The 24,711-nt window shown below is 37.0% G+C and overlaps 1 protein-coding gene across 1 annotated transcript in view; it reads left to right on the top strand.

The window, feature by feature from the left end:
* Nucleotides 1-24,711, top strand: part of LEKR1 (leucine, glutamate and lysine rich 1) — a 213,809-nt gene that overhangs the window by 92,220 nt on the left and 96,878 nt on the right. The window lies entirely within an intron of this gene.

Genomic DNA, 24,711 nt, shown 5'->3' with positions numbered 1-24,711 from the left:
GGAGATCAAAGCAGTCAATCCTGAAGGAAATAAACTCTGAATGTTCACTGGAAGGTCTGCTGCTGAAGCTGAAGCTTCAATATTTTGGCCACCTGATGCGAAGAGCTGACTCGTTGGAAAAGACCCTGATGCTGGGAAAGAATGAAGACAAAAGGAGAAGAGGGTGGCAGAGGATGAGATGGTTAGATAGCATCACTAACTCAATAGACATGAATTTGAGCAAACTTCAGGAGATAGTGAAGAAAAGGAAAGCCTCTCATGCTGCAGTCCATGGAGTCGCAAAGAGTTGGATATGACTCAGTGACTGATCAACAAACCCATAAAGATGTTTGTGATCAAATAATCTCCTTCTTTGAATTTATGTCTAGGAAACTGCAGAAGTTTATTTACTTGCAAAGATCATATTTTTAATGGTGAGTGGCTAGGAATAATTTATCCCTAACTCTAATGAAATGGGTAATAAATTATCATATGCCATTACTTGGAACATTATTTAGACTTTTAAAATAACAGTATGAACACTGGGCATCAGCATGGGAAATGCTGTAATTATAACATTACATACTAAAAAAAAAAACTGTGTATACCTTAGAATTATGTCAAAATAGGTATGTTTATGAATAGAAACTAGAAGAGAACAATAAAGATGAGAATAAATTTTAATGTGATGGAAATATGGGTGATTTTTCCCTTATTTAATTTTTTCTGATTATAAAGAATAAACTTTCTTAACAAAAAGAAGAAAAGTCTACAAATATTTTAAGACTCAGCTCACATTCCACCTCCTACAATTTAAAAAAAACAAAACAAACTCACCAAAATAATTCAATGCTGGTTAGACATAGTTGTTATATTCATTAACTCTTCACTTTCATTAAATGAAGTCCATATAAAAATCAAAGGTGCAGCTGATCTGTTCAGTTCTTCATGTAGAAGTTGTGTAGTTATAGATGTAATACAGGTTCGTCTGAAGGACAGTGTAATTGCAGAGCAAAATAGCAAAAAATTTCAAGACTAAATTAGGTTTCTGCTGCTCATATAGAATAGATTCACTCCATGGGTAACAGCATTCAAACTGTGTTAAGAAAGAAAGAAACCGTCTTAAAAGGCTATCTGTTACCACTCTCTTGGTTGAAACCATTGGAAATCAATAGGTCATAGTGGACAGGATCATTAATGCTTTTCTTTTTTTTTTAATTTTATTTTATTTTTAAACTTTACATAATTGTATTAGTTTTGCCAAATATCAAAATGAATCCGCCACAGGTATACATGTGTTCCCCATCCTGAACCCTCCTCCCTCCTCCCTCCCCATACCATCCCTCTGGGTCGTCCCAGTGCACTAATGCTTTTCTTAACTCAAGATGACAAGTACTGCTTCCTATGAACCTACCCATGAAGGGAATTAGGTTTGTTGTTGTTGTTTTGCTTTTGGATTTTTTTTTTAACCCCACAACAATCTTATTTCCATATCAAGTTCTCCATTGAAATTGTTAGAACATTTGGAATGTTTTTTAATGTCCCTCTTACTTTATCCGCAAGTACCCTTGGGTGAACTGATTGCACCAACATATTGTTTATCTTCAATTCATTTTACAAAAGTGGATACAGTGGCTTCAGTTCAGTTCAGTCACTCAGTCGTGTCCGACTCTTTGCGACCCCATGAATTGCAGCATGCCAGGCCTCCCTGTCCATCACCAACTCCCGGAGTTCACCCAGACTCACGTCCATAGAGTCGGTGATGCCATCCAGCCAGCTCATCCTCTGTCGCTCCCTTCTCCTCCTGCCCCCAATCCCTCCCAGCATCAGAGACTTTTCCAATGAGTCAACTCTTCACATGAGGTGGCCAAAGTACTGGAGTTTCAGCTTCAGCATCATTCCTTCCAAAGAAATCCCAGGGCTGATCTCTTTCAGAATGGACTGGTTGGATCTCCTTGCAGTCCAAGGGACTTTGAAGAGTCTTCTCCAACACCACAGTTCAAAAGCATCAATTCTTTGGTGCTCAGCTTTCTTTATAGTCCAACTCTCACATCCATACATGACCACTGGAAAAACCATAGCCTTGACTAGACGGACCTTTGTTGGCAAAGTAATGTCTCTGCTTTTCAATATGCTGTCTAGGTTAGGAAAGCTATAGAACTACAAGTGCAGGAAAGACAGCAAAATTTCCATCTCAGGTCTTGGCAGTATTGTATTCCCATACTTGGTACACTTTTTTTTCTTCCATCTAGGGTCCATGGGGGAATTTTACAGGTGTTCCCGTTTCCAGTGGTCCAAGACAGCCCCTCTGCTACCCTCTTCTCAGTACCTGTTTTCTATTTGCTATAATCTGCTTTTGTCTGTGCTCACTATCCATTGACCTATATGCCAGGCTCTTACTGCAACTCATCTTTTTCCATCAGTTGGTGCTGGGCTGACCATATCCTGGGAATAACTTCATTTTTTCAGTAACTATTTATTTGGCATTAACCACATAGCAGCCAACTGGCCTCATCTTCACTTTGACTTCTGGTGTGCAGATGCTCTCCACCTCTTTACAGGTCTTCATGGGATGTCTGATTCCTAGTCCCACACTGGTTATATGTGCCAGCACTCTTAATTTTAGCCATTCTTAACGGCCTTTTTTTGTCTTTATATTAAGAACATGCTATAAATTTCTCTAGCTCCAATTTTGTAGCCAAATTACTTTTACTTTCTCTACTATTTTACATTTACTTTCATAATTTTCATAAACTTCAACAATCTTACTTCTTAGTCTGCTTTCTTTTAAATACATGCCTAATTTTTCAATTACTAATGAATTAATGTGCTTAAGATTTTCCAATATCTCAATACTCATCATTGATAGCTTTTCCAGCTTATTAATATCTTTTCAGAAATCATGTCGATTATTTGAGAAGAGGAAAAACCATGCATCATAGTCAATATCTTCTCCCCAGACGAATCACTGGATTAGCATAATGAACATGGCATTTTACAGTTTGTTTGGGCAGATGAAAATAAGGGCAGACTGATACTGTTCATCTCTTGACTCTCCCTGCGTCTTGTTTTAAAGAAGCATAATTATTTGCTCAAAGAATACAATAAGAAGTATTTAAATACATTTTTTTGATATGAGCTTTGTAAATGACTTTTTATAATTAGTAATCTTAAATCCAGTTTTTAAGTATTTGCATTGTTTATATTCCTTCTTACAAGTCCTTTTCCTGGCTTCTCCACAGTTGCAGAACCAGCTTTTAAGTGAGTGATAAGCATCACAGTAAGGCTTCCTTTCTAGTACTAGTTAAACTTCTCCCCTTCTGTTTTCTAGCCTAATTTATCTGCCCTACCTTCTGTCCCCCGTTTTTTCCATCAGAGCATTCAAAGGTTTTACTATTAATTTCCCCTGTATCTTGCAATCTCTAATTTCGTATCACTTGCACTTTTATACTGTGGCTTCTTATTTATGCTTTTAGTTGTTCCTAAATCTCTCTTAGCTTCTCTCTCTTAATAAGTGAATTAGCATGTTATACTTTTAACTAGCATGAATTTTTTATATTCTGAATTTTTAAAACCTGTGCTGTATACTGTGTCATTACTCTGTGTACTTATAAATAGAATTTAAAAGTTCTAATGTTTCATATAAATATTTTTATTTTTACACTGATACTTTTTCTTTTAAATCACCATTGAACAATTTCAACTTTAATTCAAGTATATAGTCTTTATGATCTTTACTTTTCTACATAAAAATTTTTCTTTGTTTGGCCCACATTTTCCCTTTGTCTTTTGAAACATAAATGCTTGAAAATGTAAGTTCATACGATAATTCTAGTCCATATATTTGATAGTGGTGTAAGAGTAAATCATAGGCATTAATTAGCAGCTTAATCTTAATGCCAAACTTTCATCTTTTTCATAGGAAAGCTTATAATATGAAATTTTAGAAGCTAAATTCTCAGTTCCCTTTTAAAGATTTATTTACATACTTTTGTAATTTTATGTTTAGCTCACACTAATATAGCTTCCAAATGCATAATTTATCTCAATTGATAATACTCCTGTTAGAGGTCATTGTGACCCACAAACCCATCCATTTAAATGATTTTCCTTCCACCTAGTAGAATAGTGTCCTTTACTTTTGTCAGCAGTCACAAATATTAGAAGACAGAATTAAGATAAATCACTTTAGCATTAATGTTCTTCCTAAAATTTATTTGACCAACTTTAAAATTTATTCCTAGTGAAAACACTTTTGGGTATTCTCTCAGGAAACTTTTTGATGTAATAAATAATACATAAATATTTTACTTAAATTGTTTTGCACATATGTTTTAACATCCTAGTTGAACTTTTAAAGAATAGCCTTATTGAGAAATATCTTAAATATAATAAAATTTATGCATTTTAAGTGTGCAAATTCAGTGGTTTTTAGGATATTTACAGAATTTATGACCATCACCATGATCTAATTTTAAAACATTTCTATAACCAAAAGAAACCTCCTGGTCATTTATTTCCCTTGCCCTCCTGCCCCTCCCCCACAAGTCATTCATTTGCTTTCTTTCTGTATAGATTTCCCTATTCTAGACATTTCATATAAATAGAATCATATAACATGATCATTTAACGTGATCTTTGTTGTCTGGCTTATTTGACTTAGCATAATGTTTTTGAATTTCATGCATGTTGTGTACTGTATAAGTACTACATTCCTTAATTAGTAGCTCCTGTGTTAAATTGGAAAAAAAAAAGAGTGACGTGGTTCAGTTTTAAAAAAGTACTGATTCAGGAGTCAAACACTTCTGCTTTCTGGCAAGTTTATGCCTTTTACAGGACTTCTGAATAAGTTATCAATTTATTTGACTCAGTTACTTCATCTATAAAATGGGAATATGATCAATTCAGTTCAGTCGCTCAGTCGTGTCCAACTCTTTGCAGCACACCAGGCTTCTCTGTCCATCACCAACTCCTGGAGCTTGCCCAAACTCATGTTCATCAAGTCTGTGATGCCATCCAACCATCTTGTCCTCTGTCATCCCCTTTTCCTCCTGCCTTCAATCTTTCCCAGCATCAGTGGTCTTTTCTAATGAGTTGGCTCTTTGCAACAGGTGGCCAAAGTATTGGAGCTTCAGCTTCAGCATCAGTCCTTCCACTGACTATTCAGGATTGATTCCCTTTAGGATGGACTGGTTGGATCTCCTTGCAGTCCAAGGGACTCTCAAGAGTCTTCTCCAACACCACAGTCCAAAAGCATCAATTCTTTGGCACTCAGCTTTCTTTATGGTCCAACTCTCACATCCATACGTGACTACTGGATAAACCATAGCTTTGACTATATGGACCTTTGTCAGCAAAGTAGTGTCTCTGCTTTTTAATATAGTGTCTGGGTTTGGCTCAGCTGGTAAAGAGTCCACCTGAAATGCGGGTGACCTGGGTTCAATCCCTGGGTTGGGAAAATTCCCTGGAAAAGGGAAGGGCTACCCACTCCAGTATTCTGGACTGAAGAATTCCATGGACTGTGTAGTCCATTGGATCGCAGAGTCGGACACAACTGAGAGACTTCAGTTTCTCTTTCACTAGGTTTGTCATAGCTTTTCTTCCAAGGAGCAAGCGTCTTTTAATTTCATGGCTTCAGTCACCATCTGCAGTGATTTTGGAGCCCAGAAAATAAAGTCTCTCACTGTTTCCATTGTTTCCTTATCTATTTGCCATGAAGAGATGGAACTGGATGCCATGATATTAGTTTTTTGAATGTTGCGTTTTAAACCAGCTTTTTCACTCTCCTCTTTCACTTTCATCAGAGGCTCTTTAGTTCCTTTCACTTTCCTGCCATGGTGGGGGTGTCATCTGCATGTTTGAGGTTATTGATACGTCTCCCGGTAATCTTGATTACAGCTTGTAGCTTTCCTTAACTACCGTGTAGTGTTCAGAGTCAACAAGAAAAAATGTAGGAACACAAAAGAACTGCACAAACAGAGAATATTAAACCACCATTTAAAGTGGTTTTTCCTGCTGTGAGAGCAAACCAAATGGTTATATTTAGGATAAAAGTATTAGAATTTCCTTAAATACTCCTTTAATAACCAATGAAAACTATGAATTTTAATTTACTCAAAAATCTGCCTCCACTAATTTATTTTCAGTCAACAATGGCTAGTTGTAACAGCAGTTTGTCTGCTCGTAGAACACATTGCTGAAGAAGGGAGTGTCTGTGATTAATTCAGGAGTCATCTCATGCATGGCAGATGGAAGACTCTCTGAACAGAGTTCCACTGTGACCTTACCTGCAAGGCATGATTTTCAAAGGGAGTCCACTGTAGTGAATTGACCAGCCCTATGATTGCTTTTGAAGCCTTGAACTCCAGAAGGAATAACATAACCTTGTCTTCCAAAACAGGAGAAGTGCTGATTTTACAAACAGAAAACTAGGGAGGTTTAAAGTAATGGAGGTTTAAAGTAATCCTTAGTTTTGCTAAATCCAACAGCTGTTTTTTCTTTAATGGAAAAAAATTTTTTTTGTTTCAAAACAGATTTTCTCAAAAAGATGGAAGTAGGAGTAGAGGTAGGGAAGGAGGTAACACTTTAAATTCTTTTTTTTTTTTAATTCTTTTCCATTTTGGCTTATCATAGGATATTCCAACAGATCTTAAAAGAGGCTAACTTGACATTGGGATACTGTTTGGGATGCTTCTATACCCAAAAGCAGGGATTTCACACACCCACACCCCCACCCCCACAAAAAAATACATGGATAACCTACAGACTCTAGACAAGTTGCAAACCAGATGATATCAACTAGAACCCAGAGAGTTCTTACATAAAAACAGATCACAATTGGAATATGGAGACTAATAAAAGGGCCTATTGTAGAAGCCACTTCATCTTTGATCACTGGAGTCTTAGAAGAAGTCTTTGTTTCCTTTGTCGTCTGCTCCTGACTTTGAGCTTTCCTATAAATATTATTTCTATTTTACATATTTTCTTCATTTTACAAATGTTCAAATCTTAGAATTTTCTTCACTTCTCTTAGGCATCCACTCCTTAGGATGGTTATCTCTTCTCTGAGATTCCTTTCTCGCCTTTGGGATAGCTGTTATTCTGGTTCACTCTCTAGTCATGTTTCACCTGTGCCAAGGCAACCTTCTTCCTCTCCCTCCTTCCCCTCCAGTGTGATTTTTCTCTTTTAAGGCTAGATCTTAGCCTTGCCACTTTCTCTGACTTTTCTTTGACTGCACTATCGCCCTCAGGTCCTTGGGTTAAATTTAGACATCTTTTTTTTTTTAAATCCTGTGGACTCTGCACTTTGCTTTAATTCCTAAGTCTGCCTCTCTCGGAATAATTAGCACCATTCATTCTTTTTTCATTATTGAAATATAATTGATGTATATAACATTGTGTTAGTTTCAGGTGTATGAAATAATGACTTGACAATTGCATACATTATGAAATGATCACCACACTGTCTAGGAACCATCTGTCCCCATGTAAAGTTAATACAATATTTTGTACCATCTTCCTTATGATGTATATTATACCCCATGACTTATTTATTATATAGCTGGAGATCTGTACCTCTTAATCCACTTCACCTATTTTCCTCTGGCAACCACCCATTTATTGTCTATGAATCTGTTTTCATTTTATTTTTAACATTCTGCATGTCTGTGAAATCATGTGTATTTGTCTTTGTCTCATTTATTTTACTTAGCATGTTTGGTTCAGTTGTGTCTGACTCTTTGCGATCCCATGGACTGTAGCCTGCCAGGATCCTCTGTCCATGGAATTCTCCATGCAAGAATCCTGGAGTGGGTTGCCATTCCCTTCTCCAGGGGATCTTCCTGACCCAGGGATTGAACTGGGGTCTCCTGCATTGCAGGCAGATTCTTTACCATCTGAGCCACCAGGGAAGCCCCCCTAAAACCATCTTTGTTGTTGCAGATGGCAAAATTTCATATTTTTATGACTGAGGAATGTATATATGTGTGTGTATGTATATTTATATACCATACCTTTTTTATCCATTTATCTGTTGATTTAATGTGGTGTAGAATATTGATTGATTTGCAGATATTGAACCATCCTTGTACCTCTGGAATAAATCTGAATTGATTATAATGTATTATCCTCTTAATATATTGTTGAATTTGGTTTGCTATATTTGTTGAGGATTTTTTTCTATGTTTATCTGTAATATTGGCCTTAATTTTCATCTTTTTTATTTTTATTTTATTGTATTGATGGTGTCTTTCTCTGGTTTTGGTATCAGGGTGATGCTGAGCTCCTAGAAAGAGTTTTGAAGCATTTCTTCTTCTGTAATTTTTGGCATCATTTGAGAAGGATAGGTGTTATCTTTTTTTTTTTCTAATGGTGTGTACAATTTGCCTGTGAAGTCATCAAGTCCTGGAATTTTGTTTACTGGCAGTATTTTTAATCACTCATTCAGTTTGATTACTGGTAATCAGTCTGTTCATATTTTCTGTTTCTTCCTGATTCAGTCTTGGGACATTGTATGTTTCTAGGAACTTACTTATTTCTTCTCCATTGTCCATTTTATTGGTATGTAGTTGTTTGTAGTAATCCCTTATGATACTTTGTATATTTTTGTGGTGTCAGTTGTAACTTTCATTTCTGATTTCACTTTTTTGGGCCCTCTCTCTTTTCTCTAATGAATCTGGCTTATCAATTTTGTTTATCTTTTCAAAGAACCAGCTTTCTGTTTCATTGATCTTTTTGTTTTCTGATTTATATTTCTCCTATATCTCTCTGATTGTTATTATTTTTTTCCTTCTGGTAACTTTGGTTTTTGTATTTTCTTCTTTTTCTAGTTCTTTTAGGTGTAAGGTTAGTTTATTCATTTAAGATTTTTTTTTGTTTCCTGAGGTAGGCTTGTGCTACTATGAACTTCCTTCTTAGAATTGCTTTGCTGCATCCTATAGACATTTCTATTTTTACTTGTTCCCAGGTATTTTTTGTCTGATTTCTTTGGTAATCCATTGATTGTTTAGTACCGTATTATTTAGCTTCCACATGTTCTGTGTTTTTGCAGTGTTTTTTTTCCTTATATTTGATTTCTAGTCTCATGATGTTGTGGTCAAAAAAAGATGCTTGATGTGATTTCAATTTTCTTAAATGTGTTGAGACTTTTTGTGTGGCCTAGCATATGATCTGATCTGGAGAACATTTCATGTCCACTTGAATTTGTATTCTGTGGCCAAGCGTGTGATCTGATCTGGAGAACATTTCATTACACTTAAATTTGTATTCTGTTGATTTCAAATGAAATATCTCTATATCCATCAATTCATTTAGTTTAATATGCTGTTAAAGCCAGCGTTTTCTTATTTATTTTTCTGTGTGGATGATCTATCCATTGTGTAAGTGGGGGTTTTAAGTTACTTACTATCATTGTACTACTGTCTGTTTCTCCTTTTATGTCTACTAATATTGGCTTTATATATTTAGGTGCTCCTGTACTGTATGTGCACAAACATATACACATACATATATAAACATATATATGTATATTTTAATGAGTATTTCAAGTTAATTATCTCTTAAGTTCAGTTCAGTTCATTCAGTCGCTCAGTCATGTCTGACTCTTTGTGACCCCATGGAGTGCAGCACTCCAGGCTTCCCTGTCCATCACCAATTCCCAGAGCTTACTCAAACTCATGTCCATTGAGTTGGTGATGCCATCCAACCATCTCATCCTCTGTCATCCCCTTTTTCTACTGACTTCAATCTTTCCCAGCATCAGGGTCTTTTCAAATGAGTCAGCTCTTCACATCAGGTGGCCAAAGTATTGAAGTTTTACCTTCAGCATCAGTCCTTCCAATGAATATTCAGGACTGATTTCCTTTATGATGGACTGGTTGGATCTCCTAGCTGTCCAAGGGACTCTCAAAGTCTTCTCCAACATCATAGTTCAAAAGCATCAATTCTTTGGCACTCAGCTTTCTTTATAGTCCAACACTCACATCCATACATGACTACTGGAAAAACCATAGCTTTGACTAGATGGACCTTTGTTGACTAAGTAATGTCCCTGCTTTTTAATATGCTGTCTAGATTGGTCATAACTTTTCTTCCAAGGAGTAAGCATCTTTTAATTTCATGGCTGCAGTCACCATATGCAGTGATTTTGGAGCCCCTAAAAATAAAGTCTCTCATTGTTTCCACTGTTTCCCTATCTATTTGCCATGTAGTGATGGGGCCATATACCATGATCTTAGTTTTCTGAATGTCGAGTTTTAAGCCAGCTTTTTCACTCTCCTGTTTCACTCTTATCAAGAGGCTCTCTAGTTCTTCTTTGTTTTCTGCCATAAGTATGGTGTCATCTGCATGTCTGAGGTTATTGATATTTCTCCCGGCAATCTTGATTCCAGCTTATGCTTCATCCAGCCCAGCATTTTGCATGATGTACTCTGCATCTAAGTTAAATAAACAGGGTGACAATATACAGCCTTGATGTACTCCTTTCCCTATTTGGAACCAGTCTGTTGTTCCATGTCCAGTTCTATTGCTTCTTGACCTACATACAGACTTCTCAGGAGGCAAGTCAGGTGGTTTGGTATTCCCATCTCTTTAAGAACTGTCCACAGTTTGTTGTGATCCACCCAGTCAAAGGCTTTGGCATAGTCAATAAAGCAGAAATAGATGTTTTTCTGGAACTCTCTTTTTTGATGATCCACAGATGTTGGCAATTTGATCTCTTGTTCCTCTGCCTTTTCTAAATCCATCTTGAACATCTGGAAGTTCATTGTTCATGCACTGTTGAAGCCTGGCTTGGAGAATTTGGAGCATTGCTTTGCCAGCTTGTGGCGACAGAATGATCTCTGTTCTTTTCCAAGGCAAGCCATTCGTTATCACAGTAATCCAAGTTTATGCCCTGACCAGTAATGCTGAAGAAGGTGAAGTTGAATGGTTCTATGAAGACCTACAAGACCTTCTAGAACTAACACCCAAAAAAGATGTCCTGTTCATTACAGGGGACTGGAATGCAAAAGTAGAAATTCAAGAAATACTTGTTACTCCGGGTTTTGCCAAGGCAATTTTGGCCTTGGTGTACAGAATGAAGTAGGGTGAAGGCTAATAGAGTTTTGCCAAGAGAACGCATTGCTCATAGCAAACACCCACTTCCAACAACACAAGAGAAAACTCTACACTTGGACATCAACAGAGGGGCAATACCAAAATCAGATTGATTATATTCTTTGCAGCCAAAAATGGAGAAATTCTATACAGTCAGCAAAAACAAGACCGGGAGCTGACTGTGGCTCAGATCATGAACTCCTTATTGCCAAATTCAGACTTAAATTGAAGAAAGTAGGGAAAACCACTAGACCATTCAGGTATGACTTGAATCAAATCCCTTATGATTATACAGTGGAAGTGACTAATAGATACAAGGGATTAGATCTGATAAACAGAGTGCCTGAAGAACTATGGGCAGAGGTTCGTGACATCATACAGGAGACAGTGATCAAGACCATCCCCAAGAAAAGGAAATGCAAAAAGGCTAAATGGTTGTCTGAGGAGGCCTTACAAATAGCTGTGAAAAGAACAGAAATGAAAGGCAAAGGAGAAAAGGAAAGATACACTCATTTGAATGCAGAATTCCAAAGGATAGCAAGAAGAGATAAGAAAGCCTTCCTCAGTGATCAGTGCAAAGAAATAGAGGAAAACAACAGAATGGGAAAGACTAGAGATCTCTTCAAGAAAATAAGAGATACCAAGGGAACATTTCATGCAAAGACGGGCTCGATAAAGGACAGAAATGGTATGGACCTAACAGAAGCAGAAGATATAAAGAAGAGGTGGCAAGAATACACAGAAGAACTGTACAAAAAAGATCTTCATGACCCAGATAATCACAATGGTGTGATCACTCACCTACAGCCAGGCATCCTGGAATGCAAAGTCAAGTGGGCCTTAGGAAGCATTACTATGAACAAAACTAGTGGAGGTGATGGATTTCCAGTTGAGCTATTTCAAGTCATAAAAGATGATGCTGTCAAAGTGTTGCACTCAGTATGCCAGCAAATTTGAAAAACTCAGCAGTGGCCACAGGCCTGGACAAGGTCAGTTTTCATTCTAATCCCAAAGAAAGGCAATGCCAAAGAATGCTCAAACTACTGCACAATTGCACTCATCTCTTAAGTTCAGATGCATTCTAATAAATGTACATTTTCACCCCCCTACCATGTTTAATGCTTCTGATGTTGAATTTTTACATCTTTTGGATATGTGTATCCTTAATTATTTTTATTGTGGATATAGATGATTTTGCTACTTTTTTCTTTTAATCTGTTAGTTTTATAAATGTTGGACCTATTGCCTTTATTATATGCTTGCCTTTACCAATGAGATTTTAAAATTTCTTTTACAATTTTATTATTTCTAGTTGCAGTCTTTTATTTTCCATCAGAAAAGTCCCTTTACTATTTCTTGAAGAGCTGGTTTAGTTCTGCTGAGCCCATTCAGCTTTTGCTTATCTGTAAAATTATATCACCTTTAAATCAGAATTATACCCTTGTTGGGTAAAGTATTATTTCTGAGTTTTTTTTTTCTTTCAGCAATTTGAATATATTATACCACTCCTTTCTGGCCTACTTTATGCTAAAAAGTTAGCTGATGGTCTTATGGGGGCATTCCCTTGTATGTAACTAGTAGTTTTTCTCCTGCTGCTTTTAATGTCTTTCTTTATCTTTAATTTTTGCCATCTTAATTATAATGTGCTTTGGTATGGACTTTTTTGGGTTGATCTTATTTGGCCTTCTCTTTACTTCCTGGATCTAGATGTCTTTTTCATTTCCCAGGTTATGAAAAATTCTAGCTATTATTTCTTCAAATAATTTTCTGCCCCCTTTTCTCTCTCTCTTCTCCTTTTGGGATCCCTATAATGCAAACGTTCATATACTTGCTATTGTCACAGAGGTCTCTTAAACTACCCTCATTAAAACAGATAGATTTTTGTTTTGGTTTCTGTTTAGCTTGGATGATATCTATTTCTTTGACTTTCAGATTAATAACCTGTTCCTCTGTATCATCTAATATGTTGTTGCTTACATCTAATATATTTTTGTCAGTTATATTATTCTTTGGCTCTGTTTGGGTCTTCTTTTATATTTTCTAACTCTTTGGTAAACTTGTCTCATGTTCATCCATCCTTCTCCCAAGTTCCTTAAGCATCTGTAATTGTTTCCTTGAACTGTTAGTGGGTAGATTTCTTATCTCCATTTTGTTTAGTTCTTTTTCCTCAGTTTTTTTCTTGTTCCTCTGTTTGGAGAATATTCCCCTGTCTCCTAATTTGACTTAATTCTCTATGTTTTTTTTTATGTATTAGGTAGGCTGATTATATCTTCTGATCTAGGAGAAGTGGCCTTATGTAGAAGATGTCCTATGGGGCCCAACAAACACACTCTCCTCTGATCATGAAAGCTATACTCTGTATGGATATTCTTATGTAGACTGTGTGGGCCTTCTGTTGTGGCAGTGCTGACTACTGTGGGTGTGCTGGTAGTTGGGGCTGGCAACTGGCACTGTGGTAGACAGGACTGGGTCCCAGGGCAGCTGACTGCCAGGCATGAGGAGCCCATGACACCAGGGCTGGTGTCAGTTTGCTGATATGTAGTTTAGCCCCTAGAAGTAACAGTCTAGAGGGAGGACTCCAAAATGGTACTTGCCAGTGTCCTTCTGGTAGGATAAACTCCCCAAAATGACTGCTTCTGATGTCTCTCTCTCCATGGGAAGCCCCATTTGCCTCCTGTATCTCCAGGAGGCTCTTTAAGATAAGCAAATAGGTCTGACACAGGCTCCTTTCAAACTCCTGGCTCTATACTGGGACTTATGGCATGTGTGATTTTGTATGCCCCATTTAAGAGAGGAGTCTCAGTTTCCTACAGCCATCCAGCATTTTCATATGCAAGCCCCACCAGCCTCTATTGTCAGATGTTCTGGGGACTTGTCTTCCTGGTGTAGCACTCCCAGGCTGGGGAGACTGATTTGGGTCTTAGACCTCTTGTTCCTTGGGGGAAAATTCTGCAATTGTTTTTATCCCCTCATTTATGGATCACCTACCTGAAGGTGTGGGTCTTGACTATTTTGTGTCTCTGCCCCTCCTATTTGTATTATAATAGTTCCCTTATGTCTTTAGTTGTGGAAAATCTTGTGTTAGTCTTCAGGTCATTTTTATAGATAGTTTCTCTGCAAACAGTGGTAATCTTGATGTGCCCATGGATAGGAGGTGAGCTCAGGGTCCAACTTTACTATCTTAGCCACTCCTTACCCCCATTATTCTTTCTTCTTACTTGTGGCATAAGGTGATGCAATCCTCTTTCCTCTCCCCCCTAACCTAAGTAATCTTCTGCCCATCCAGTCACCAATCATCTATTAATTTGGTCATTCAGCATTATTAAATAGCACCTGTGTCATTAAGTCTAGGCTTGATTAGGAACACATCTTCTGTGTTATACATGGCTTCTATGCTAAGCATGATGCATTTTCAAGGAAGCTTCATCTGAGCAGTGAGAGGAGGGAACTAGCCTCCGCCCTGTCCCTAATACCCACATGGACATACTCATGACAACACTTACAGCAGTCACTCTTTCACACATAGTACTCTTTTACCCAGGTACACAGCATACCTGCTACTCATAGACATTTACAAATCATCCACATTATGGGCCAGTAGCATGAGTATTACTGACACTATCTGAGTGAAAAATAAATGATCCACCCCCCTTCCCCAACTGATATTCAATGTCTCATGTCTTATGAGCATCTCTTTCCTACTAACTAAGCATTAACTACATGTCAAACACAGTGAAGCCACTGTGTACCCTCTTATTATCATTCTCCTGGGTTAAGCAGTTTTTTATTATCTCCAGTGTACAAATGAGATTACTAGGGTGTAAAGGAGCTAAGTCATTCACCCAAGGCAACACAGCCACTAATCAGCAGAATTGGAACCCAAGTCCAGAACTATGCTGCCAAAATTTGGGCTCTTAACCTTTGAATCGGAGAAGGCAATGGCACCCCACTCCAGTACTCTTGCCTGGAGAGTCCCAGGGATGGGGGAGCCTGGTAGGCTGCAGTCCATGGGGTCGCTAAGAGTCGTACATGACTGAGCGACTTCACTTTCACTTTTCACTTTCATGCATTGGAGAAGGAAATGGCAACCCACTCCAGTGTTCTTGCCTGGAGAATCCCAGGGACGGGGGAGCCTGGTGGGCTGCCGTCTCTGGGGTCGCACAGAGTCGGACATGACTGAAGCAACTTAGCAGCAGCAGCAGCAACCTTTGAATTCCACCACACATTGTTATCATTAATTTATACTTCAGAGAAAGCTACTTTATCAGGCTACTTCCAGTACTCTTAGTAAAAACAAGTTTCTGTAAGGGGAAGGCAGAAGAGGTTCCAAGAATAGTAGACACCTGGTGGTGGAGTACACAAATGATCAGTAGGTTATGAAATAGGCTATACGATGGGTATAGGTATTATTATATGATTCAGTGCTATGCTACTTTAATATGATTCTTTTATTCTCTTTTACCAAAATAATCCATATTTACTATTGATCAGGAAATTCCAATATTTGCATAGTATCATAAGCATTCCAATATATGTCCTCCTAGATTTTATGTTTTAAATGTATAAGTTTTTATGAGTGGAATAATAGAGATTTATAATCTTCAATTGCTCTCAATTTCTTCTATTATGAAATCTTTCCATGTCAAAAATATCCTGATATGGGATGAAGCATAATTTTTAATCATATCTTGTTTTTGTACAGTTGTTTCACTTTTTTCTGTTAAAATGATATTGTGATAAATAACACCATACCTAACTCTTTTCACATGTACGTTAGTGTTGCCTTCCCTTGCTTCATTCTTAAAATTATAAAATGTTTTGGTTTTGTGCTTTTTACCTTTAAGTTCCATAATTGTGGGATAGAATTTTTAAATGCAATTAGTACCAATTAGTTTTGTAGCATGAAAGACTCTTTTGAAGAAATTCTTGCCCTGTGCCTATTTTACTGCCATCCCAGCACAAGAAAAAATGGCGCAGCAAAGAGAATCAGTACCCTGTGAGCCTGAAGATGTGTTCCATCTCCTTCCCAGTTTGCATAGAATCTGCTGCACACAGGAATCTCTCCAAGCATTCTGACTAGAAAACACACCAGTTGATGAAAGAAAGTTGATGTTTATATAATTATGTGACTTTATTTGAAAATTTCTTAAATATTTTTAGATTTAAACTTCTCTAGATTCCATTTACTTTATTAATAATCCTGTCTTCTTCTTTTTTATCCTGTAAATGTTTTCAGCTAATATTCTGTTCAATATAGGTCCCTATCCTTCTGCTTGCTTCACACTAGTCTATCCATATCTATTACTAATATATTTGTCTTGAAAAATCTCATTATTTCATATACAAAATAATATATAAATACATATATAAAATGTATAATACATAAAATAATAAGATATAATTTTGTGAATTTATTTATACAAATTTATCAGAAAACATAATAGTGTTCTGTTGTATTCAGAAGTTCCTAAATCATGAGGATTGCCAGTTGATAAAGAGTGGTTAAATGATTTAACCAGGGTAAAAAATAGAATTTAAGGCTCCATCCATGATTTGTTATATTTTATAAGCCCCTACCAATGACAGTTATCTTTATATTTGACTAGTCTTCAGAATAAAAATACAGTGGAGGTTTATAAGCACTTTTTTGCATTCTGAAGCAAATTCTTGATTCTTAGTATTAGACTAAAATTATTTCCAAATTTTAAATATTTGATTATCTCCCAAGCTTGATTTCATCTACTCTCTCTTCCCCACACACACCCAGATAAATAGTTTTCTGATTTTAATATAACTACTTCTGGACCAAATTATAACTTTTTAGCTGAAAAGCCACACCTGTTCTATCATCTGATTTATAAAAATCTCCAAATGTTATTTCAGTCCCTTCTGGTATTATGCAGAAAATGTTAATGTACTTCAAGTATACTGTTTCAAAATAGATGTGAATCAAACCTCTGAAATACAGCCTCTAAAATGAACTTTCCAAGTGGCTGTATTCACCATCTGAGCTTTATAAAATATTTGCTTAAATTAAAAGATGTTAATGTGCAATTGATATAGTTGAATACTCATTAAAGAACTTTCTTTTATTATTGGTATACATTCTTACATCTGTAAAGGTTTTCTCTGTTAATGCTCATTAAAAAAATTAAGTGAAATACTACTTTTGTGAAGCTCTGTGCTCAAATTGTGGTACAATAATATATATATATGACATCTAAATGCAGCATACTGATTGTATTCATTCACATGTTACATCTGATCAGAAATCCCACAATTTCAGCCACATAATTAACTGAAAATCTAACTCAATAAAGTCATTTAAAATGGTAGGAAAATAAAACAGGTTGAAGTTTAAAGGAGTTACTGATTTGTCATTTAAAACATAATTTATCATTCATGAAGGAAAATGAGGCATTTGATTATGATTTCTCTAAGGACAAGGAAATATATCTTATTGATAGGTAGTCAATAAGAGTCTATTGAAATAAAATAACATATTTATAAGAAAGTTACACTTTAATGCCAAGATATATATAGGTATTACCAATGAAAACTGCACAACTCTTTCAGTTCCATCCACTTTAATCTTTGATACATAATTTTAAAGGCTTATTTGCTGGAATTCTTATTTCTAGTATCTCCAAAATTGCATTCTTTCAACAGTAGTTTTTTGAGCACCTCCTTTGTTTCAGACACTATGAGTATAAAAGATAAGGTTCCTGCGCTCATGGAACTTACATTCTAGTTAGTTTACATTGGGAAGATTAAATGAGGTTCTTGCCTGGAGAATCCCAGGGACAGGGGAGCCTGGTGGGCTGCCATCTATGGGGTCGCACAGAGTTGGACACGACTGAAGCGACTTAGCAGCAGCAACGCACTTAGAATGTACTCTTGCTTGGAAAATCCCATGGACAGAGGAGCCTGGTAAGCTGCAGTCCATGGGGTCGCTAAGAGTCGGACACGACTGAGCAGCTTCACTTTCACTTTTCACTTTCATGCATTGGAGAAGGAAATGGCAACCCACTCCAGTGTTCTTGCCTGGAGAATCCCAGGGACAGAGGAACCTGGTGGGCTGCCGTCTATGGGGTCGCACAGTCGGAGACGACTGAAGCAACTTAGTAGCAATACACTTAGAATGTAGTGTCTGGCACATGGATTCATCTTGTTTGGGTTCTCTGTGCTCTTTGTGCTTGGATATCTATTTCCTTCTTCAGGTTAGAGAAGTTTTCAACTGTAATTTCGTTAAATACATTGTCCCCCTTTCTCTCTCTCTTCTCCTTCTGTGACCCCCTATAATGCAAATGTTAGTACACTTGATATTGTCCAAGGTCTCTTAAACTATTCTCATTTTTTAAAATGTGTTTTTCTTTCTGCTGTTCTGAATGGGTGATTTCCACTGTTCTATCTTTCAGACTGCTTATGCAGTCTATATCCCATAATTTTGCTGTTATTTCCTTCTAGTATATTTTTCATTTTAGTTATTATATTCTTCAGCTCTGACAGGTTGTCAGTTTTCTAGTTCTTTGTTGAAGTTCTCACCATGTTTGTCTATTTTTTTCTGAAGTTCAGTTAGCATTCTTATTACTATTGCTTTGAACCTTTATCAGGTTCTGTTTTATTACGGTTTTTGAGGGGTCTTTATCTTGTTCTTTCATTTGAAGGATATTCCTCTCTCTTCTCGTTCTGTTTAAATTTCTCTGTTTTCCTTTATGAAATTAGGTGAACCACTTACCTATCCTGATCTTGAAAGCATATTGTCATGTGCAAGTGTCCCTATGCAGTTTGCATGTGCCCAGTGGCTTTGCTTGGAGGGCCAGGTCTGAAATGAGCACAGGCCAGATCTTGCCCCAAGGTGTATTGGCAGCTTCCACCATGGTGGAAGGTCATGCTGGATTTGGAGGGGATAGGACTGGAACCAGGTGTGAGCCAGGGCTCTTCCTAGGCCCCATGGAAGTCAGCATCCTATGGGGGCAGGGCCAGGGCCTAATGGACTAGAGCACAAGCCCCAAGGGTATTCAGCTTCTCCCTCCTGGGATGGCAGTCTCCAATTTAGTTGGGGGCATGGCTGAGGGATTCAGCTGCACTTCTGAGCTGGTTCAACCTTTCCCCTAGTATGCACACCTTGGTTAGAGGCTTGGTTGGGCATAGCAGGGTCAAGTCACACTACTGAACTAGTCCTACTCCTTCCCAAGTGTGTGTTCTCAAGGGCATGCTGTGATTGTAGTTGCCATTGTGCAACTGGTTCTGCTCCTGCTTAAGTGTCAGGGTCCTTGTGCTCTGCCATCTTGTTCCCACCTCCAGTAAGAAGCTTTTGTTGCAGGATTATTTGTTGTGACATACTGGGCTTCCCTTGTGGCTCAGCTGGTAAAGAGTCCGCCTGCACTGTGGGAGACCTGGGTTCGATCCCTGGGTTGGGAAGATCCCTTGGGGAAGGGAAAGGCTACCCACTCCAGGATTCTGGCCCAGAGAATTCCACAGTCCATGGGGTCGCAGAGAGTCAGACATGACTGCGCAACTTTCACTACTGGGCAAGCAACTTAGATTTCATCACTATTGGACTAGATCAGTAAAATTTGGTACATGCACACAATTAAATATTATATATCAGTCAAAAAGGAAAATAAATTTTATCTGTGTATAGCTACCTGGATAGGTCTCAAAACATAGCAAAACCAATAAGAATTAAGATGAAATTTATAGCCTTACATCATTAGTATAGTTTTTTAAAACACCTGCAAAAAGTACTATTTTCACATGTTAAGTACAGATTAGAAGGCAAACATTAAATTCATAAGTGTGGGTACCCTCTAATTAAATGCAAATAAATGTCCCAATATCTTAAAACAAAAGCAAAATAAGAAAATCTTTTCTTGTTACCATATCCCCTTCAACTGCAATTCAATTTCTCTCTTCCCTATTCACCAAACCAGTGAACCAAACCTTGCTATTCACAAAACCGGTTGCTTTTGGTTTCAACCTCATCCTACACCCCCATCAAGTTCTGGCCATCTTGTATTCTTTTGTACCTTGGACACACAGAACTGAGTTGATTAGACTTCTTAGTACAGAACATGCTATCCTTGACCTGTACAAGCAAGACCCCTCCCTAAACAATAAATCTATAGAATATGTCAAACACCAAAAAATACAGTGAATAATACAACAAATGTGAATACAGGTGAATTCATCACCTGTATTTTACAAGTTTTAACACTTTGTCATAGTTAACTCTGTAGATTATTTTTTAAGTATATAGTTAAAACCTTCATATTTACCCTTCCCTGTACAAAGATAACCGCTGATGACACCAGGTCCAACTATAGGAACAAGGTTCACAGATTAAGAAGTGATGAGATTCAGAGCAGAAGTAGGGGGCAAGGGGTGGCCTTACTACCACTCCCCATGATGATAACCAGTAGTTATGTAGTGCCCACTATGTGTCTGGCACTCATCTCCTCTTTACCTATATGAAGTGTCATAATTCCCAGAACAATCATATGCTGTAATAACCATTTTATAGATCAGGAAACTAAAATACCCGAAGTCGCTTAGTTTACAAGGAGCAGAGCCAGGATTTGAAGTTAGGCAGGTGGCTTTAGCATTCATGCACTCCACCTCTCTGTTATCCTGTCTTAGGAATGTGTTCAAAGAGTGGTGAGTTTTTGTATTTCCTTTTCTTCAATTGTCTCTACCATTTAAACAAACAAACTATATACATATATATATATATAGCTTTCACATTTTCATTAAAAAAAAAATTCTCCTAGATCTGGATCTCTGGGTGCCAGCTCTCCTGGCTGTTTGTTCTTCTGTTCTGTTGCTTGAACCTGGAATCATTTTCCTTCATATTGTACTTTCAATCAGATTTTAAATTCCTTTGGTGTGCATTCTCTTTATCCAGAAAGTTTTAAGCTTGAAATATCTCTCTACTATAAAGGTTTTGTTTATTGTTTTCTCAAACATTATGCTTACTTAATATACTCTCCAAATGACTATAAAGTTTTATATCCTGCTATAAAATAGCTAACTATGGATACGTTTTATATCTGTAGATTCTAGAAACCTTTTGGAATAATAGGATTCTCTTAAATGACTAATTACCCGAGGTCTGATGCCTGTGTAATGCTATCTAGCAAGCAGCTGTCTTCGTATGAAGAGAGGCTAAGAGCTCCTTTTTGTCTTGTTCATTTGAAATCATTTGGTTTTTATTTAATATTTGCAAAGAATGCAGTTACCTTATAGTAGAATTTGCTGTTGTAAATTTTGGATTGTTTCCATGGGTTCTGCCTTACATCTGCATGGTGTTTAAAGCCAATGCTTCCTTTCTTTTTGTAGGCATTCAGGGCCTTTTGCCTCATAATCCAACGACATGCTGAATGACCGAAAATTGAAGTTGAGTTTATTTGACTATAGAGAAGGACTACACAGAACAATATGCCTATTTAAGAACTCCTTATCTCAAGGACTGAAGGAGCTGTCTTATGCAGGTGGCTCTCTGCTGCTAAGACTAACTGTGTGCCTTTATTTATTAAGGACAGGAACTGGGCACTCTGCTTCCAGAAACAAAAAGACCCCACTGATCTATCAAAACCAACAATAAACCAGTTGGATGCATACACCTCATTCAGAACAGTAAAGATATGTTCTTTATATTTTTAAAATAATTCTTATTATTTGTTTATTATAGAAAATTTAACCAAGTTCTTTAAAAAGCTATGAAAATATATTAGCCAACTCCTAAGTATATACTGGTGGGCTGCTTACATTATAGATTATTCATAACGAATCTTTTTTTCTTGATTCTATGTGGTATCTTCTCTCCTTAAGTAAAATGATTTATTCGTTGACATTACTTATATTTCTACCTGACAGCCTCTAGTGGTTTCTGTGTTTTAAAGTAATAAAACATTTATTTACTTTCTCTGTTTTTTACTCAGAGGTGCTGTAAATACCTAGTGAATAATCTGAAGGAACTGGCTTCCCTGCTCATTGGGTACTGTGATTTAAAGACTGAGATAATCTATGTTTATCTTGAAACAGGGAGAAAGGGAGATTTAGGTGGGTATGTAGAGAAAAGACTATTGGAAAGCATAATAGCTTTTCCTTTCTTGATTTGAGTCATGATTGTGTCACTTATTTTCCTTTAAATCTATTAAGTTCTAGAACTTTGATGCAGAAGTATATCTAAATGTGATCCTAAGAAGAATCTTAAATGCTATAAAAATGGGTTTTGAATTAGCTATCATTTTTACTGTCTGCTAAATTATCTACCAATTATCAAGTAATTGAAAATTAACTGCATAAAATTCATATATCAGGTACCAATTCTTTGGATTTATTTTTAAGATAAGTTCTTCCTCTTAACAATAGCTGCATTTAGAAGCAATAATATAGAATTTATCATGTGGGCTCAGATCCATGCTTCATCTCATTTAGGATTATATCCTGACAAAAGCATCAAGGGACGTTTAATGGACTTCCCTGGTGTCTCAGATGGTAAAGAATTTGCCTGCAATGCAGGAGACCTACGTTTGGTCCTTGGGTCAGGAAGATCTCCTGGAGAAGGGAATGGCAACCCACTACAGTATTCTTGCCTGGAGAATTCCATGGACAGAGGAGCCTGGCAAGCTATAGTCCATGGGGTCACGAAGAGTTAGACACATCAGTACTGTAGGCAGTCACAATGATACTGTATTTGTCTTAATGACTTTCATCAATTATATTAACTTTTAAACTTTCAAAAATTAAAATCCATATCACCTCTTGGAATTGGACGTTACACTAATTTAGTACCTATTTTATGTATTAATAAATAATATTTTTCATTTACCTTAAAGATTCTAGGATATGCTAAACAAATATATGGCCATACTGACCACATTTTCATGGACAAATGTCATATCACCTTGAAGCTTATATTTTTGACGGTCCATGTAGGAGAGAAAGATCAAGACTTTGGGATGAAGCCAACCTCAGTTGAATCACAGGATCACTTCTAAATAGCTCTGTGTCTTTTTATAAGTTAGTTAATTACTCTGATTCTTAGAACTTTCTGGTAAAAATAAAATGTATATCTGTTTTTCATGATATTTGTGACTATGAATTAAATGATGTAGGAGAGAGCATCCTGCACAGCACCTGGAACAGTATATCATCAACAAATGTCAGCTTCCCTCCCTATTCTTCAGAGGATGGGCAGAAATGTTTTAGCTGTGCCTGTGTGACTAGAACCCTCTGTAAGCCCACATGTTTTTAATAATAAAGTAACACATTATGCATATTCTTTAGAGATTGCCTTGTTTCAAAAGATTATACTCAAAACTAAACTATGTGTATGTTATTTTATCTTTTCTCTCATATAATGATATCACTTGGTAAGTGGAAAAGATATACCACACAAATACTATCTATCAATTCCATGTTGAATTATTTATTTAAATAAGGAGCTGTACTCAAATAGATCCCCTTACCCAAGTTTAAAATCCTGTCAGTTTGACTGCTGGCTAAAACATTTACTCACTATAAGATACTAAGCAAGATAATCAGAGATCTCATTTTTCATTATCTGAAAAATGGGGCTATTTGCATTTATGTGGCAGTTTGAGGGATAATATTAATATATGTGAACATGCTGGACAAACATAAAAATTTATACCAATATGTAGTGAATTCTAATTAAAACATTTGTTTAGAGTGAATTTATTTTCTGATTTAAGGAACTGGCTTATCTTCATAAAACAAAGTTAAGAAGGCAGATTAAAGATACATATAGAAATGTTATATATTTGTATAGAAGCATAAGCTAGATTCAAGATAGGCAAGAGAAACATCAACAACCTCAACATCAACAACCTCAGATATGTGGATGATACCACTCTAATGGGAAACCGAAGAGGAACTAAAGAGCCTTTTGATGAGGGTGAAGGAGGAGAGTGAAAGAGCCAGCTTAAAACTAAATATTAAAGCAACTAAGATCGTGGTATCTGGTCCCATTACTTCACGGCAAGGATAAGGGAAAGAGAGGAAGTAGTGACAAATTTCTTCTTGGGCTCTAAAATCAGTGCAGATAGTGACTGCAGCCATAAAATCAGGCAGGAAAGCAATGACAAACCTAGACAGTGTGCTGAAAAGCAGAGACATTACCCTGCTGACAAAGGTCTTTATAGTCAAGGTTATAGTCTTCCCAGTGGTCACATATGGATGTGAGAGCTGAACTGTAAAAAAGGCAGAGTGCCAAAGAATTGATGCCTTTGAACTGGAGAAGACTCCTGAGAGTCCCTTGGACAGCAAGGAGGTCAAACCAGTCAATCTGAAGGGAAAAAAAAACCCTAAATACTCATGGATTAATGCTGAAGCTGAAGCTCCAGTATTTTGGTCACCTGATACGAACAGCTGATTCACTGGAAAAGTCCCTGATGCTGGGAAAGACTGAAAGCAGAAGGAAAAGAGGGTGTCAGAAGATAAGATGGCTGGATGGCATCACCGATGCAATGGACATGAACTTGGGTAAACTTCAGAAGATGGTGAAGGACAGGGAGGTCTGGTGTGCTGCAGTTCATGGGGTCTCAAAGAGTTGGACGTGACGGGGTGACTGAACAACAACATGGGTGTATAAAGATTTTAAAGTTTACT

The sequence above is a fragment of the Bos indicus x Bos taurus genome, chromosome 1 (genome assembly GCF_003369695.1).
Source record: "Bos indicus x Bos taurus breed Angus x Brahman F1 hybrid chromosome 1, Bos_hybrid_MaternalHap_v2.0, whole genome shotgun sequence".
NCBI classification, from domain to species: Eukaryota; Metazoa; Chordata; class Mammalia; order Artiodactyla; family Bovidae; genus Bos; species Bos indicus x Bos taurus.
This window is presented reverse-complemented; position numbering and strand designations above follow the sequence as displayed.